The sequence below is a fragment of the Oryx dammah genome, unplaced genomic scaffold (genome assembly GCF_014754425.2).
Source record: "Oryx dammah isolate SB20612 unplaced genomic scaffold, SCBI_Odam_1.1 HiC_scaffold_27, whole genome shotgun sequence".
Classification (NCBI taxonomy): domain Eukaryota; kingdom Metazoa; phylum Chordata; class Mammalia; order Artiodactyla; family Bovidae; genus Oryx; species Oryx dammah.
In genome coordinates, this window is record NW_024070211.1 from 116274802 (window position 1) to 116290292 (window position 15491).

At 39.4% G+C, this 15491-nt stretch overlaps 1 long non-coding RNA gene and 1 other non-coding gene across 2 annotated transcripts in view; one reads left to right on the forward strand and one right to left on the reverse strand.

Annotated features, from left to right (window-relative positions):
* Positions 1-6071: 6071 nt before the first annotated feature.
* Positions 6072-15491, forward strand: part of LOC120853954 — a 78802-nt gene continuing 69382 nt past the window's right edge. Inside the window, exon 1 of the long non-coding RNA XR_005718890.1 lies at positions 6072-6147. This is a non-coding gene — a long non-coding RNA (uncharacterized LOC120853954). The remainder of the gene's footprint in view (positions 6148-15491) is intronic.
* TRNAE-CUC lies at positions 11755-11827 on the reverse strand. Its single transcript has one exon. It is a non-coding gene; the product is annotated as a tRNA-Glu (tRNA).

Genomic DNA, 15491 nt, shown 5'->3' on the forward strand with positions numbered 1-15491 from the left:
CATGGGGTCGCAAAGAGTTGGACACGACTGAATGACTGACACTTTCACTCTCCCATGTAATTAAACATATCAAATAAGCCTAATTAGTTTAACTTATGGAGGTCACAGGGCGTTGCTCACCTGGTAAAGAATCTACCTGCAATGCTCCTGGTTTGATTCCTGGGTTGGGAAGTTGCCCTGGAGAAGTGATAGGCTACCTGCTCCAGTATTCTTGGGCTTCCCTGGAGACTCAGACGGTAAAGAATGTGCCTGCAATGCAGGAGACCTGGGTTTGGTCACTGCGTTGGGAAGAGCCCCTGGAGGAGGGCATGGCAGCCCGCTCCACAATTCTTGCCTGGGGAATCCCTATGGACAGAGGAGCCTGGTTGGCTACAGTCCATGGGGTTGCAAAGAGTGGGAACAACTGGGCCACTATGCACGGCACAGCACGGGGTCACAAAGAGTCCCAGAGACCCCCCCTCCCCGGGAAATCCTGAAGTTAGTTATAAATCAAAACACTTTATTTAGAATTTGACTTGGGGAAATTTGTAAACAAATATAAAAAGATTTTAAAACAATCAGTCATAAAAGGATCATAGGTCACTATGATGAAATAAGAGCCATTTTACCATAGCGACAAAGACTTTGAAGGCAAATACAGGAGGGTACATAGTTCTGAGCAAAACTTTGCTTTTTTAATAGCAAGAAGACTAGGTTTACTCAAGTAATCAAAGATCTGATAAAAACAAGACAGGAAATTATTTTGATAACACATAGAATCTTTGTTTTCTAGGCAGACCATTTAAGAGGTAAAGAAAAAAGAGCAGACTAACAATCCAAAACAACCTGTCCTTTCAACAGTGAGAAAACCAAATTTTAATATTGTACCAGCTTACCTTTGATCTTAAAACTCATTGACTTAAATAAATTCATTTTGATCTTAGCCAGTCTGACCACATGTAAAATTCTTTTCCCAAGATTCTTTTTCCACCAACCTACAATTTGTCCTGTGTTTCTTCTCTTTCCCATTATGAAATAACTAGTCTCTAATCAGGACAAAGTTCCTTTCTTTTTCCTCAACATAAATGCACCTCCATTCCTTAAACCTTCTTTTATAGAAAATATGTTTCCTACTTTCCTTGCATATGAAGATGTTTCCCTTGTTATCTCTAGTAGCTTTTATTGTTATCATTCAACTGCTAAGTCATGTCTGACTCTTTGCAACGCTATGGACTGCAGCACTCCAGGCTCCTCTGTCCTTCACTGTCTCTCAGAGTTGGCTCAAACTTATGTCCACTGAGTTGGTGATGCTATCTAACTATCTCATCCTCTGCCACTTTCTTCTCCTTTTGCCTTCAATCTTTCCTAGCATCAAGGTCTTTTCCACTGAGTTGGCTCTTTGTGTCAGGTGGCCAAAGTACTGGAGCTTCAACTTCAGCATCAGTCCTTTCAGTGAATATTCAGGGTTGATTTCCTTTAGGATTGACTGATTTGATCTCCTTGCTGTCTGAGGGACTCTGTAGAGTCTTCTCCAGCACCACAGTTTGAAAGCATCAATTCTTTGGCTCTCAACTTTCTTTATTGTTTAACTCTCATGTCTGTACAGAACTACTGGAAAAACCATAGCTTTGACTATATGGACATTTGTTGGCAAAGTGATGTGGCTGTTTTTTAATATGCTGTCTAGGTTTGTCATAGCTTTTCTTCCAAGGAGCAAGTGTCTTATCTACAGTGATTCTGGAGCTTAAGAAAATAAAATCTGTCACTAGTAGCTTTAATTGTATATATAGGCTTCCCAGGTGGTGCTAGTGGTAAAGAACCCGCCTGCCAACGCAGGAGACCTAAGAAATGCAGGTTCAATCTCTGGGTCGGGAAGATCCCCTGGAAGAGGGCATGGCAAACCATTCTAGTACTCTTGCCTGTAGAATCCCATGGACAGAGGAGTCTGGCAGGCTGCAGTCCTTACGGTCACACTGAAGCGATTTAGCACACACACACAGACACACACACACAAATTGTGAACTGTTGTATTAGCATTCTGTGCTTTGACAAATTTATGGATACTTTTTTATGATTTCTAGAAACATATGCTTTCTCACAGTAAATTTTTCATCGTGACATGAAACGTGTTTACTAATAAATCCAAGTATTTTTAGTTCCTCTGGGAAAGGAAGCAAAAGTAAAAAGACCTGTGTTTAGTAATTAATGTTTTAGTATTTTATATCATTTGGGAATGATCTAGGTACACAATGACTGTCCAACATTTAATTTAATTTAGCAAAACTTTAAGGTTTCAGTATACCAAAAAGGTTTGTGGAAACTAGTTTAAAAGTTCACCTAAAAACTTTTATCCTGTTTATGTCTATTAAATTCATTTATTTTCAATAATTATGTTTAGACTACCCACAAAAATTTCATGAGACATTAGACAAAGTCAGCTATCATCCCAAGTTATTTTTCTCGCTGACAGATTGTGTAAGAAAGACTACATGAAATTATTTGACCACGAAATCTGAGTATAGGATTGGCCAAAAAGTTCCAACTTTAATGGAATAAAGTATGTCTGTATTATTTTAATGCTGATAATTCTGAAGACATATCTATTTTAATTAACCCAACAAACTTAAACTAGTTTTTATTTACCAAAGATTATCTCAGATCATGTGAACTTGAAAAGCATTTGGGTTAGTTTTCATTATATTTTTGAGCGTTTAGGATTTCTTAATTCATATAAGTGCTTAATTCTCTTCAAGCCAAGTAGAGTGCTTTTACAAATTAATTTTGGTTCTACCATCCAAAGGTAGAAAATACTACACATTTATTACACACACACAGAAACATATAAACAGATGAAAACAGAGATCTTATAGCTTCTGTTTTAAAATTACTGCCATGAAACAGGTATAAGACAAAACTTACTAGTTATAAAAGCAGTTGGATTAATGTTTTCCAGTAGATGAAATAAGCTAAGCTTATCTGCTCAGATGGCTAGAGCTGTTTACTAATATTTGTGGAGAAGACATGTAAGAGATTTTTCATTTGTCTAAGTTCAAAATGACCACCTCTTCCACTTTTTTTTGTTGTCTGTTTGTTTTAATGAGAATTACTTCCCTGAAGTTGATATCTTATAGAAATGCTCTAACTAAGAGTTCCTGGAGCATTTCTGGTTTTGCCAAGATTCATAAGAAAATGACAGTTGTTTTTAACTCCTAAAGGAATTGGATTTCAACTTAAATGACATCACAGGTTGCTCCACCCATTTTTAGAAGGTTTTTCTTTTACTTTGTGTACACAGTTTTGTTTTAGCTTAGTGCAGGAGGCCTAGAAAAATTCCTATCAGGGTCTGAATGTCAGCTTTCAGCCTGGCCAATTTCTGACCACAGAGCTACTTAAAAATCCTTCTAAATATCTTGTCCGTTTTCAGCCAGGACAAACAGTAAATATTTCTGGAAGTGCTGAACAACTCCTTTGTTATCTCCAAAGAAAATGCAAAAGACATTTTATTTTTCTCTTTATTGGGCACTGTAGACAGATCTTGGAGAGCTGACTCTGGTTAGAATTCTTAGCCTTAGCTCGATTGTATCAGTCTTTTCAGGACCACATCTACAGGCTCTGAGAGGGGTTTAAAGTACAGAGTGTAGCTTCAGTATCTAAAAGAATTTGGCAAGGTTTTCCATTAATTTTAGTTTTCCTTGGCTGTTTGAGGGAATAACGTAATAGTTTACCAGAAAAGCCCTCGGAGTCTCATCAACTCTGGGAGGAACCCATACAGGGACCCTCCTTTGAGGGTCGATATAAGGACATTCATATCTACAAATCAGCTGAATATTATGCAGAGGCTTGTTTGAGGGCATTTTCTTTTCCAGAGTCCCAGTTGCTTACCACTGAGACATCTAGCCATGAGTTAGCATTTTAATGATGGACTCCAAGAAGACTGTGATGTAGGGGCCCAGGCATTGTTTTAGGTGACTGACATTATTTCAGGTGACTGATCTTGGAGCCCTTATGACTTTAAAACCAACAGCTTGGTGGATTTTTGTTTATAATCTTGTTTCAAAGTCCTTTTAAAGTGTTCAGCTACAGTGGTCAAACAGGTAGCCTCCCATCCCATTTTTTTTGTTTGTTTTGGTCTTTTTATTAATCCACTAACTTCAGGACATAAACTATTTACAAATAGTGTAGGTAGAGCAGGTTGGGTGACTTCATCTCTTGAATGAAACCCAGAAACCTGTAGGAGGAGAGCTTCCAGATGAGCTCTAAAGTCAGCCACAGACTCATCTTTTTTTTTGGTTGCATGTTTGAATAATAGAGCAGGGAAGACTCTAGGATTGGCTCTCAAAAGATCAGTTTCTACTTTGAGAGCATTTTCTGCTCCACTGGAGACCACGTTGAAGATTGAGGATCTCAAGTTATCATCCTCAGGGTTTTGCATTTTGCTTCCTTCATTTTTGTGCTTCATCAGATTCTGCCAGCATATGCACAAGCTGATAGAGATCTGTCAGACCAGGGTCATAGGCTCAATAGGACTCTAAATTCTTCAAGACTTTTGAAGTGGTTTCTTTTTATATCCTCTCTGGGTTTAGGAAATTCTTTAAGTACTGCCCTTGATTCAGTCTTTGACTAAGATGTGAAAGATACATGAGAAGGATTGCCTACAACCCTGGGCGGTTTTATTTTAAACTGCTTAATAATCTCTTCAGAATGGAAAGCGGGGGGGGGGGGGGGTTGGGGGTTGGGGTGGCTCAAGAGGGAGGGGATATATGACTCACACTGTTGTACAGCATTAACCAACACAACATTGTAAAACAATTATCCTCAAAAAAAAAAAAAAAAAAAAGAGTGGAAAGGCAGTTCAGGACAGAGAATTAGTGGAATGCGAACACTCAGGAACATGAAGGCAGAAAGGAGGAGTAGGGCCCATGTTATCCATCCTGTCTTTTATTTTAGGACCTCTTGTGTCTTTTATTTTTTATTGGCCTTTCCAATGAATCTTTCAATGAAGCTACTTTGGAATCGTGAAGACTTTTTGGAGGCCCCTGCATACCAATTAAAATAAGTATCTCATTTTATTTAATTTGGGAATCCTAGCTTTCAAGTGTACTTCTTAAATGAATGATCTTATCTAACTGGAACACTCCCCATTATGGCCACTGGAATCCTAGCTTGTTTTTGGTAAGATTTTGCCATTTTTGTAAATATCTACAGCTTCCAGGTCCATAGTTCTTAGCCATAAGATAAGCAGGTGTGCTGAAAGGTGGTGTGCTTAGTGCTTTAGAATTTGAGTTAGTAATTAACTTTTAATTTTATTATTTTTAAAGAGCAATTATTTTAAATTATTTATTTATGTATTTATTGAGCTAGATTTTGGAGTCAAAATAATACTAAAAAGGGATGTGCCGCTTAGAAGAAAATTGTATGGTATTTTACAGTGTACTTCATTGCATGACAATGTTCTTGAGGTTGGCTGGTGACCTAGTGTCTGTTTACCCATCTGAGGTGAACTTATTCTAAAATAGGAGACTTAGAGTTTGGTGAGAAGTGCTCTAACAGCTTTTAAGTGTTCAATCCATGCTCACCAATTATTGTGGCTTTTCTGCTTCCAAGATCTTTATCAGCAATAGCCTTTCATATAAAACAAAACAAATGTGTGCCCCTTAATATACCAAGCAGTAACCAAAGAAACGTTACTGCAGATGGGCCAGCAGAAGGCCCTGTGCACACAGCCAGCCATTCTCAAAGTGGAGCTGGGGTTGGGAAGAGAATTGAAAAAAACGACCTCAAAGAATGGGCATTGCAGACTGATTTCAAAGAAATGGGAAACTGCAGATTAAACTGCCAACAGTTCCCAGCGTGGAATGTGGTCACAGAACCAAGGGCTAAGACTCCCAAACAAATGAGGAGTTGAAAACTGAACCAAGGCTGAGGGGTTAGTTCTGGGTGGAACTGTCTGCTAGCTTAAACTGACCTGCCCTGGACTGGAAAGTCTATTAAATCAGGAGCTTTATCCAAAGAAAGCAAAAGCAACCAAGAGGGACTTACCGATGACCTTCAGAAATGATGAAGAAGATAGAAAACTCAGTGGGTTTTGGGGAGTACCATGCCTCTGTCCCCTGTTGTTCCTGAAGCCATTGGAAGTTCACTTCAGATCCCACTGCTGCCACCAAATCTGTTAAAAGACAAAATTCAACTGAGTAAGTTTTATAGGTCTTACTGACTTTGTTCAATGATCCATGAATTGGTAGCACCTATGTAGCATATATAAAGGTGCTATACACAATGAAGGGCTTTTATAAGCAGAAGTGGGCACAACAAGGAAAGATCAGATTACCTTATCTTTCTCTTAGAGGATGGAAGGGGTCTCTAAGGCAGATTACCTCACTAGTGCTGACCAGGAAATTCCAGACTGAACAGTTTAGACTATATTCCTGGCGGAGGTTGAGGCTGCAATTAGGTTATGTATTAAGTCTTGATCTGTGACATGGCTTAACACAAGTGACTCCATTTGGGTTTTTGTTTTTTTTTTTTTCACACTAACAGTGTGTGTTTTTCTCTGCCCTGCATGGCACCCGACTCCAGTACTCTTGCCTGGAAAATCCCATGGATGGAGGAGCCTGGTGGGCTGCAGTCCATGGGGTTGCGAAGAGTCGGACACGACTAAGCAACTTCACTTTCACGCATTGGAGGAGATGGCAACCCACTCCAGTATTCTTGCCTGGAGAATCCCAGGGACAGGGGAGCCTGGTGGGCTGCCGGTTATGGGGTCGCACAGAGTCAGACACGACTGGGGCGACTTAGCAGCAGCAGCAGCCCTTCTAAGAAGTTGCTGCTTTAGCTCCTGAGTTTTCATAGCTCTTTACATAGACCTCTCTTATGACACTGAACATTTCCTTTGTGTATTAAAGTTACTGGTGTCAGTAACAACAAACATCCTTTGTTATAAACTTAATGCATTATTTTGTTTTATATTCCTAATTCCATTTTATATTCCTAATTTATTTTATCCCCATTTTGTGGGTTAGGAAACTGAAACATGAAGAGGTTAAATAATTTATGCAAGAATATGTACATGGTGGAGTCAGGGTTCAAATGAATAAAGCCAAGAGCCCATACTTCTAACCACTACTACACAAGACAGTATTGTAGTTACTAGACTGGGGGCTTCTGGATGGCAAAATCTTCCTATGCTCCATCTTTGCACCTCCCAAAGTACCTAATGCCATTCATTGCCCTTTAAAGATGCTCAGTAAAAAGAAGCACACATTTGGTCAAATATCACTTTCCTCTCATCAGAAGGTGGATGAATTAGTGACTGGTACATGGTGTTTAATGCAAATACTGAAATCTCATTTCCCCACTGCTCCTCTTCCCTGTTTCTCCTTTTCCTTTTCTTCCCCCAGACTGTCGAGAAGGCAATATTGTTGGGAAGGGCAGAGGGGCTTCTTTCCACTCTAAGGAGAGTTTAGAAAGTCCCCACTTTCCTGGGGACTAGACACCTCCTGAGTAACATGGAGGCAGCAGCCCTTTTTAGCTGGCAAACGCTCTACAGTTTGCAACCTCAGATCATTCCAGAGAATGAATCTTTTGAAATAAACACAGAGGAATGGGATCTTTTATTATCTCCAGATGGGACTGTGCAGCCTTGGAAGCTGTAGAAATAGTTCTGTTATGCCTGGATCATGCTTCTCTTATCTTCCAAAAGGAAATAAAGTTCCTTTCACTGAGGAGTCGTAAACTGTGTTACTTAAAAAGTCAGCTTGGATTAAATTCTGAGGATTGACCCCCTCACTCCCACACCCAATCCATATTTTTCTGGTTTACATTTTATTTAAATTAACATCCCTCTCCTCCATTTAAAATAAGATATTAGGTTGAGTTGAAAATACACACACACAGGTAAAATTGTCATTTTTGAGTTGTTATCACAGATTTAGATGTTATTTTGTAAAACAAGAATGAAATCTGAAAGTGGAATGTCCTTTAGCATATACTAGGAAGGGAATAGGTTAAAGCGTATCTGTAGTATTTTTATTTCTAATTCTGTTGGTGGTAGCCAGCAGGGCAGCTTCCACGCAGAAGATGCCCAATAAGCATTTATCAAATGAACTGCATACTTAAAATTTGGGGTTACAAAATAGAAAATGTAATTTCAAAATTGACGATGCCACCTATTGGCAAAGATAAAATGTAAAACAACACTTTCATAATAAGTTACATCCTGTCTCCTAATCATTTGTTATTTATTCCCACAGAGATTATAAGAATAATTGAGGAGCTGGAAGGAATAGCTTGTTTGGTCCATGCAGACATGAAGCCCACTTTAATTGCTCTCCGTTTTTCAGCTGCTCAATTGTGTACGACTCTTTGCAACCCCATGGACTGCAGCATGCCAGGCTTCCCTGTCCTTTACCATCTCCTGGAGCTTGCTCTCTACTGGAGTTGCACTCTACTAGGTGCCTATTAAGTGCATGATAATTTGGAAGATGTTAGCGAAGTGAAGACACAGCCCTATCTTCAAGGAGCATCTTATCTAGTTGGAAAGAGAAGATCTATCTCTAGGGAGCAGTCAACAAATACAACACCAAACAATAAATAGCATGATGGGGAAACAGTGGAAACAGTGACAGACTTTATTTTGGGGGGCTCCAAAATCACTGCAGATGGTGACTGCAGCCATGAAATTAAAAGACGCTTACTCCTTGGAAGAAAAGTTATGACCTACCTAGATAGCATATTAAAAAGCAGAGATATTACTTTGCCAACAAAAGCCCATCTAGTCAAAGCTATGATTTTTCCAGTGGTTATGTATGGATGTGAGAGTTGGACTATAAAGAAAGAATTGATGCTTCTGAACTATGGTGTTAGAGAAGACTCTTGAGAGTTCCTTGGACAGCAAGGAGATCAAACCAGTTCATCCCAAAGGAAATCAGTCCTGAACATTCATTGGAAGGACTGGTGCTGAAGCTAAAACTCCAATACTTTGGCCACCTGATGCAAAGAACTGACTCATTTGAAAAGACCCTGATGTTGGGAAAGATTAAAGGTGGGAGGAGAAGGGGACGACAGAAGATGAGATGGCTGGATGGCATCACCAACTCAGTGGACATGAGTTTGAGTAAACTTCGGAAGTTGGTGATGGACAGGGAGGCCTGGCGTGCTGCAATCCATGGGGTCACAAAGAGTTGGACACGACTGAGCGACTGAACTGAGAAGTCATGATGTTCATTCCATGTATGTGGTTATATTTTACTTATTACATACTGGCTGTGGCACTAGTAGTAAAGAACCTGCCTTCCAGCGCAGGAGATGTTAGAGACATGGGTTCAATCCCTGGGTCAGGAAGATCCTGGGGAGGACATGGCAACCCACTCCAGGATTCTTGCCTGGAGAATACCATGGACAGAGGAGTCTGGAGGGCTACAATCCATAAGTTTGCAAAGAGTTGGACATATCTGAAGCGACTTAGCACAGCATAGCACAAACATATTTTGGGTACTCACAGGGCAAGAATAAGTCTGTTTTGCTTACTACTTACCTCAGAACTAGCACATCAATTAGAAGGCAATTGATAAACACTATTGAATAATTGAATAATTTAGTACTCGTGGTTAGATACATGTAGTTTAGAGAATATTTTAATTCCTGACTGGCAAAACAGATCAGAAAACACATGTGAACACAGGAAGTCATATGGAGGAAGTGGGGTTTGAGTTCTGGAAACTCCCTCAAGGGATTTATAACCTAACACAGATGAAGCCTTCAGTGCAGGGAGATCTCTTGTAATCTTGGATTTGCGTTTAAACTGGAGATTTTTGTGGTTTGCTGTACCAACCCACGCTTTTTCCTCAGTCAATGACTGAGTTTTTGCTCAATCCTGGTGAAGTCCAAAAGCAAAAAAAAAAAGAAGGCGGCAGACAGTGGGTAGTTGCAAAACTGCAAACATACAGTTTACCCTTGAAGTCTGTGGGCAGGTAATCTAGAAAGGTTTTTCCTTTCTCCCTTTCCCTACCCAGCTATGTGCTTCAAAGTATTCCTATAGCACTTGGCAATATGTATACAGAATCTTAAAATGGCCGTATCTTTTGATCTAGTATTTCTTCTAAGAAAGTATTCTAAGGAAATAATCAGGAATGTGAGCAATGCTTTCTGGTACAAAGGGAAATCATTCTATACTCAACATGGAAGCAGTTAAGTTTCGCTACAGATTTAAGATAATTCTCATACAATATTAAAAAGTATGGCACAAAATTTGTGTATGTAGGTTATCCCTGACTAGAAAAATTACAAGTTGTTTTGATTTTACTCTAGTGCAAGAAAGTCTTTGAAATTTAGTGGATGAAATTTAGCTCATCAATTCTGGTTACTTCTGCTTTCTTTGTCTTTGACTAGACTATTTTCCAATTCAGTAGAGAAAGAGGGTTAACATGTAACATGAAAATGTTTCCTATCCTTAGCTATATAAATGATTCCTATTAATACTATGTAAATAAATTTTGCTGGTAGATAACATGTGTGTGTTCAGTTGCTCAGCTGTGTTGACTCTTTGTGACCCCCATGGGGTGTAGCCGTCAGGCTTCTTTGTCCATGGTATTTTCCAAGCAAGAATACTGGCGTGTGTCACCATTTTCTACTTCAGGGGATCTTCCCGACTCATGGACCAAACCCGTGTCTCACGTGTCTCCTGCATTGGCAAGCAGATTCCTTACCACTAGCACCACCTGGGAAGCCCATATAAACTTGTGTCCATCGGCAGACGAATGGATAAGAAAGCTGTGATACATATACACAATGGAATATTATTCAGCCATTAAAAAGAATGCATTTGAATCAGTTCTAATGAGGTGGATGAAACTGGAGCTTGTTATACACAGTAAAGTAAGTCAGAAAGAAAAACACCAATACAGTATATTAATGTATATATATGGAATTTAGAAAGATGGTAACGATGACCCTATATGCAAGACAGCAAAAGAGACACAGATGTAAAGAACAGACTCTTGGACTCTGTGGGAGAAGGCAAGTGTGGGATGATTTGAGGGTATAACATTGAAACATGTATATTATCATATGTGAAACAGACTGCCAGTCCACGTTCGATGCATGAGACAGGGTGCTCAGAGCTGGTGCACTGGGATGACCCAGAGGGATGGGACGGGGAGGGAGATGGGAGGGGGGTTCAGGATGGCGAACACATGTACACCCATGGCTGATTCATGTCAATGTATGGCAAAACCACTACAATATTGTAAAGTAATTAGCCTCCAATTAAAATAAATAATTTTTAAAATCTCTGTAAATAAAATTCATTTGAACTATCTATATCTTACTGTTTCTTCACTAATTAATGAGTTAAATAAAATCTTTAATGTGCGTTAATTTGATATTTACATAAGTTACAATTTTATCTTTTTTGAAAGCTATCCCCTAACACTATATATTTCCTGTAGTCTACATATTTTTGAAATTAACATGTGTTGCCAAATTTTTAGTAAACTTTAAGTACATTATGCATGCATACAAAATTTAAACATGTATGTTTTAATCAACTATGCATATATACATAAATTTATAGCTCAACTAATTCTCACAAAATTAATACACCTATGTAACCAGTCTTCAGATCAAGGGATGGAATACTATTATTACCCCAGAAGTTGCTCTTATGCCTCCCTCCTAGTCACTAATACTTCCCCACCAAAATAGACCTGACTTATAACATCAGAGATTCATTTTGTCTGTTTAACTTTTGGCTACACCACGTGGCTTGTGGGATCTTATTTCCCTGACCAGGGATTGAACCTGGGACCTCAGAAGTGAGAGTGCTGAGTCCTAACCACTGGACTGCCAGGGAATTCCCTATTTAACTTTATGTAGATAAAAATCACATGGTATGTACGCATTTGTGCCTGGCTTCCTTTACACATCACCATGTTCATAAGATTCATCCCTGTCATTGCATAGAGTTTTAGTTCCTTCATTCTCACTGCTGTGTAGTTCCATTATGTGAACAGATTACAGTTTATCTATGGGCTTTCAGATTGTTTGGGGCTATTAGAAATAGTGTTGTCATGACTATTTTTGTGCATATTTTTTGGTGAAAAAATTTCTGCCAGTTATCACATGTATTAATCTAAAATCTGGAAAAATAAACCTAAACTACATTACAAAATCAGTTTCCCTTTTTTCCTCTACAAATCATTCCGTCAAGACAAAATGCTTTTGATTACCAAACTCTTTTAACATGTAAATATATTCCAGAAGAATTAATCCTCATTTATGCCTTTTTGTGAATTTCTATAATCTGATATTGAGATCAGCAGCTGGTTGAGAAGTGTCCGCTGGCACTGGAGGGTGTGAGGAAATCTGGCATGAGGAAAAGGGAGAGGGAGATTTGGGTCTGATAGAAGGCAGTGAGCATTGGGCCAGGGAGAAGAAGCAGGAGGTGGGAGATGGAGTGACTCTTCCACCCACTCAACGTCCTGGCTGCTTCCCTTTGAAGAGAACCACTACAATAATTGTTAACATGATTTATTTGTTTTAAATAGTTTACAGTTGGCAACATGCTTTTATATTTATTACCTCATTTGATCTTGCTCTCACAAGAAGGTTGGTATTTTCATTACTGTTCTTGTTGGTGGGTTACAGTCCATAGGGTTGTGAAGAGTTGAACATGACTGAAGCAACTTAGCACACTTGTTTTAATAATAGATACTTAAAGCTTAAAATTGGATCCCATGGTTAGACTGGAGAGGCCAGGCTCTGTAATCTATGCACGTCTAGTTTATGCTGTCCAGGTCAATTTGGTACCCTCCATTCACTCCCTGTGAGCTTCCCTGGTAGCTCAGTCGGTAAAGAATCTGCCTGCAATGCAGGAGATCCGGGTTCAGTTCCTGGGTCGGGAAGATCCCCTGGAGAAGGAAATGGCAGCCCACTCCAGTATTCTTGCCTGGAAAAGCCTATGGACAGAGGAGCCTAGTGGGCTACAGCCGATGGGATTACAAGAGTCAGACACGACTTGGTGATTAAACCACCACTCATTCAGTCCCCATCTTGGCAGTAGGGAAGGAAGGAGGAATTAAAAAGAAGAAAGAGCAGAAAATATGTCTTCGCCATCTGTGAAGCACATCAGCAGACCTGCTGGTCAGATGGCAGGGGAGGAGGCTGTGATGCAGGCCTCGGGTGGATGGTCAGGTGGAATGGGAGTCACCGGAAAACTCCTGACAGCTCCTCTCCTGTGTCCTCGGCTTCAGTGCCCTGAGAAAGGGATTAAGTCTGATCTGTGCCAACCCTGTCAGTGGGCTCATCTAACTTGGCCAGCCTATTGTTGTTGACAGCCTCCAGGTGTGCATTTTCTTAGAGATGGATCTAAGGCATGAAAAATGCGATTCTCATTGCCAAGGTATTAATTTAACAAGTGAACGAGTTACAGAATGCTGAAAGGGAACATAAAGATGTCTCCAGGCTTCCCATTGGGCTCATCAGGAACTCCTTCTCTGCCATTTCCCACACTCAATGGCCCAACAATTCTGCCATAGATAGAGTGTGTTTTAGTCTTTTTTGTTTCTTAATACATGTTTGAAATCTTATTCTTATACCTTAGGACTCAGCACTGTACACCCAAAGAGTACCTATCATTGAATTTGCAGATTAAACAGAGTATGATTCCCATTTTAAATATATAAAACTAAAGGATCCCAGGAGATTAATATAAAGGAGTCAACCATTGTTCTGCATGATACAGTAAGGTATTAACCCTGAACTGCTAACATGTAATTAGGTATCTATTCAAGCACCTATCCTCCATAGAGAACCCACGATCTTGTGAAATCTCACTTCCCACACATGAGAACCATTAAATGCAACCTGGCCAGGCTACCAGTTTGGGGCTCATTTCCACAAGGCTAGCCCTTCCGGGAGAGCCGGAAGCTCTTAGCTGCTTCTTATTCTCTGCCTTTTAAGTAACCAAAGGATTTGGTCACTCCACAGGCCTCTGAGATAAATGCTTGATTATCCTTTCAGGATTTCGAAGTTGTTCTCCTGGGACAGCCCAAACTTGATTGCTCAATGTTTGCAGCCAGAAACACAGATTAATCATCAGCATGTGAGTTCCTTTTTTACGCTATCTGAAGTTTCTTGGATGGCGTTTTAACTTATATAATAAAGTGGTAACCTATTTAATGTTCCTTCTACAAATGGCATTTTCTAAGTGTATTTCAAATTCTGAATTTTTTTTTTTTTTACTGATGAATATATATTTGAGTTTCTTAAAATTTCATGAAGCACTTTACAAAAGAAAAACAACCAAACTGCTGGTTATGAATAGCATTTGACACAGACTGGGATTGTGTGATTTTGGTAGGGTGAAAACTTATGATGCCATGGCATCTTATCACTCAAAAGTGCTCCATTTGGGGCAGCAGGAGGAAATGAGATGGGTCTCAAGAGAGTCATGAAATCTGGTTGCCTTTGTAAAAGACAGGAGCTACTGGGGGCCCACCAGCCAGGTGAAGGTAGAGTGAGAGCCACACATTCTGTTAAAAATTTTTTTAAATATAGTTTTCTTATTATGAAAGGAACACTTCCTCATATTTCAAATAGAAAATCTGACTAAAGAGAGAGGGGAAGAGAATAAAAAATACCTTAATACCACTACTCACTGATTACTAATTTCTGCACAGTCTTTCCCTAGGTTGGGGAATTAACTTCTAAATCTAGGGAGAAATGAGAATTATCCTTGAAAATACCTTCGATTACTCAGTGCCAGAATAGAATATTGCTTCCTCAGTTGATCCCTTATGAAGCTGTTGTGTTAATAAGCCATGTTATTTAAGTCTCAAAAAGCAAATAAAAACAAGAGGATCTGTTAACACTAGAATAATATTCACTGTGGCCAGATACTACAAATATGAAAAGTACATGGGACCAGAAATGTATCAAATTTATATCAAAATTATCCCTTTCGGATTAACCTCAGGTTAAGTTCAAGCTCAGTTAAAGGCAGGTCAGGCGGAAATCACCACATCACTTAAAACATCCTCTCTTGCTCACCACCACCCTCCAACGGCGCGCCTCTCCTTCCCTTTCCCTCTTGCCTTTCTTCTTCCTCTTTTGCCTTCTTCTTTTACCAAATTTAGGTGAATCCTCTTCAAGCTAAACGCAAAATGGTGTGATGCTACTTATTAACACATTTGTACCTATCCTGCAATAACTTTTATTTTTTTAATTAATTTTTTTAGGTAAGAAGTGCACAACACTTTGGAAGTGGGTTGATTTAGAAACACACTCTGCAGACAGAGTGTGGGGCATCTCAGCCCTTCTAAAGGTACAAAAATACATACACACTAATTCAAAATTCAAGTAGTACAGAAAGTATAAGATAAAAAGTAAAAATCTTCTCTTTCCATTCTCTTGTCTCCTTCCTCAGCTTTCTTTCCACTTGAAAAGAGGTAGGCGAGACCCAGAGCTGGGCTGAGGTGAGAGCAGGGGGCGTTTCTTTTTGCACATTTACACACTGT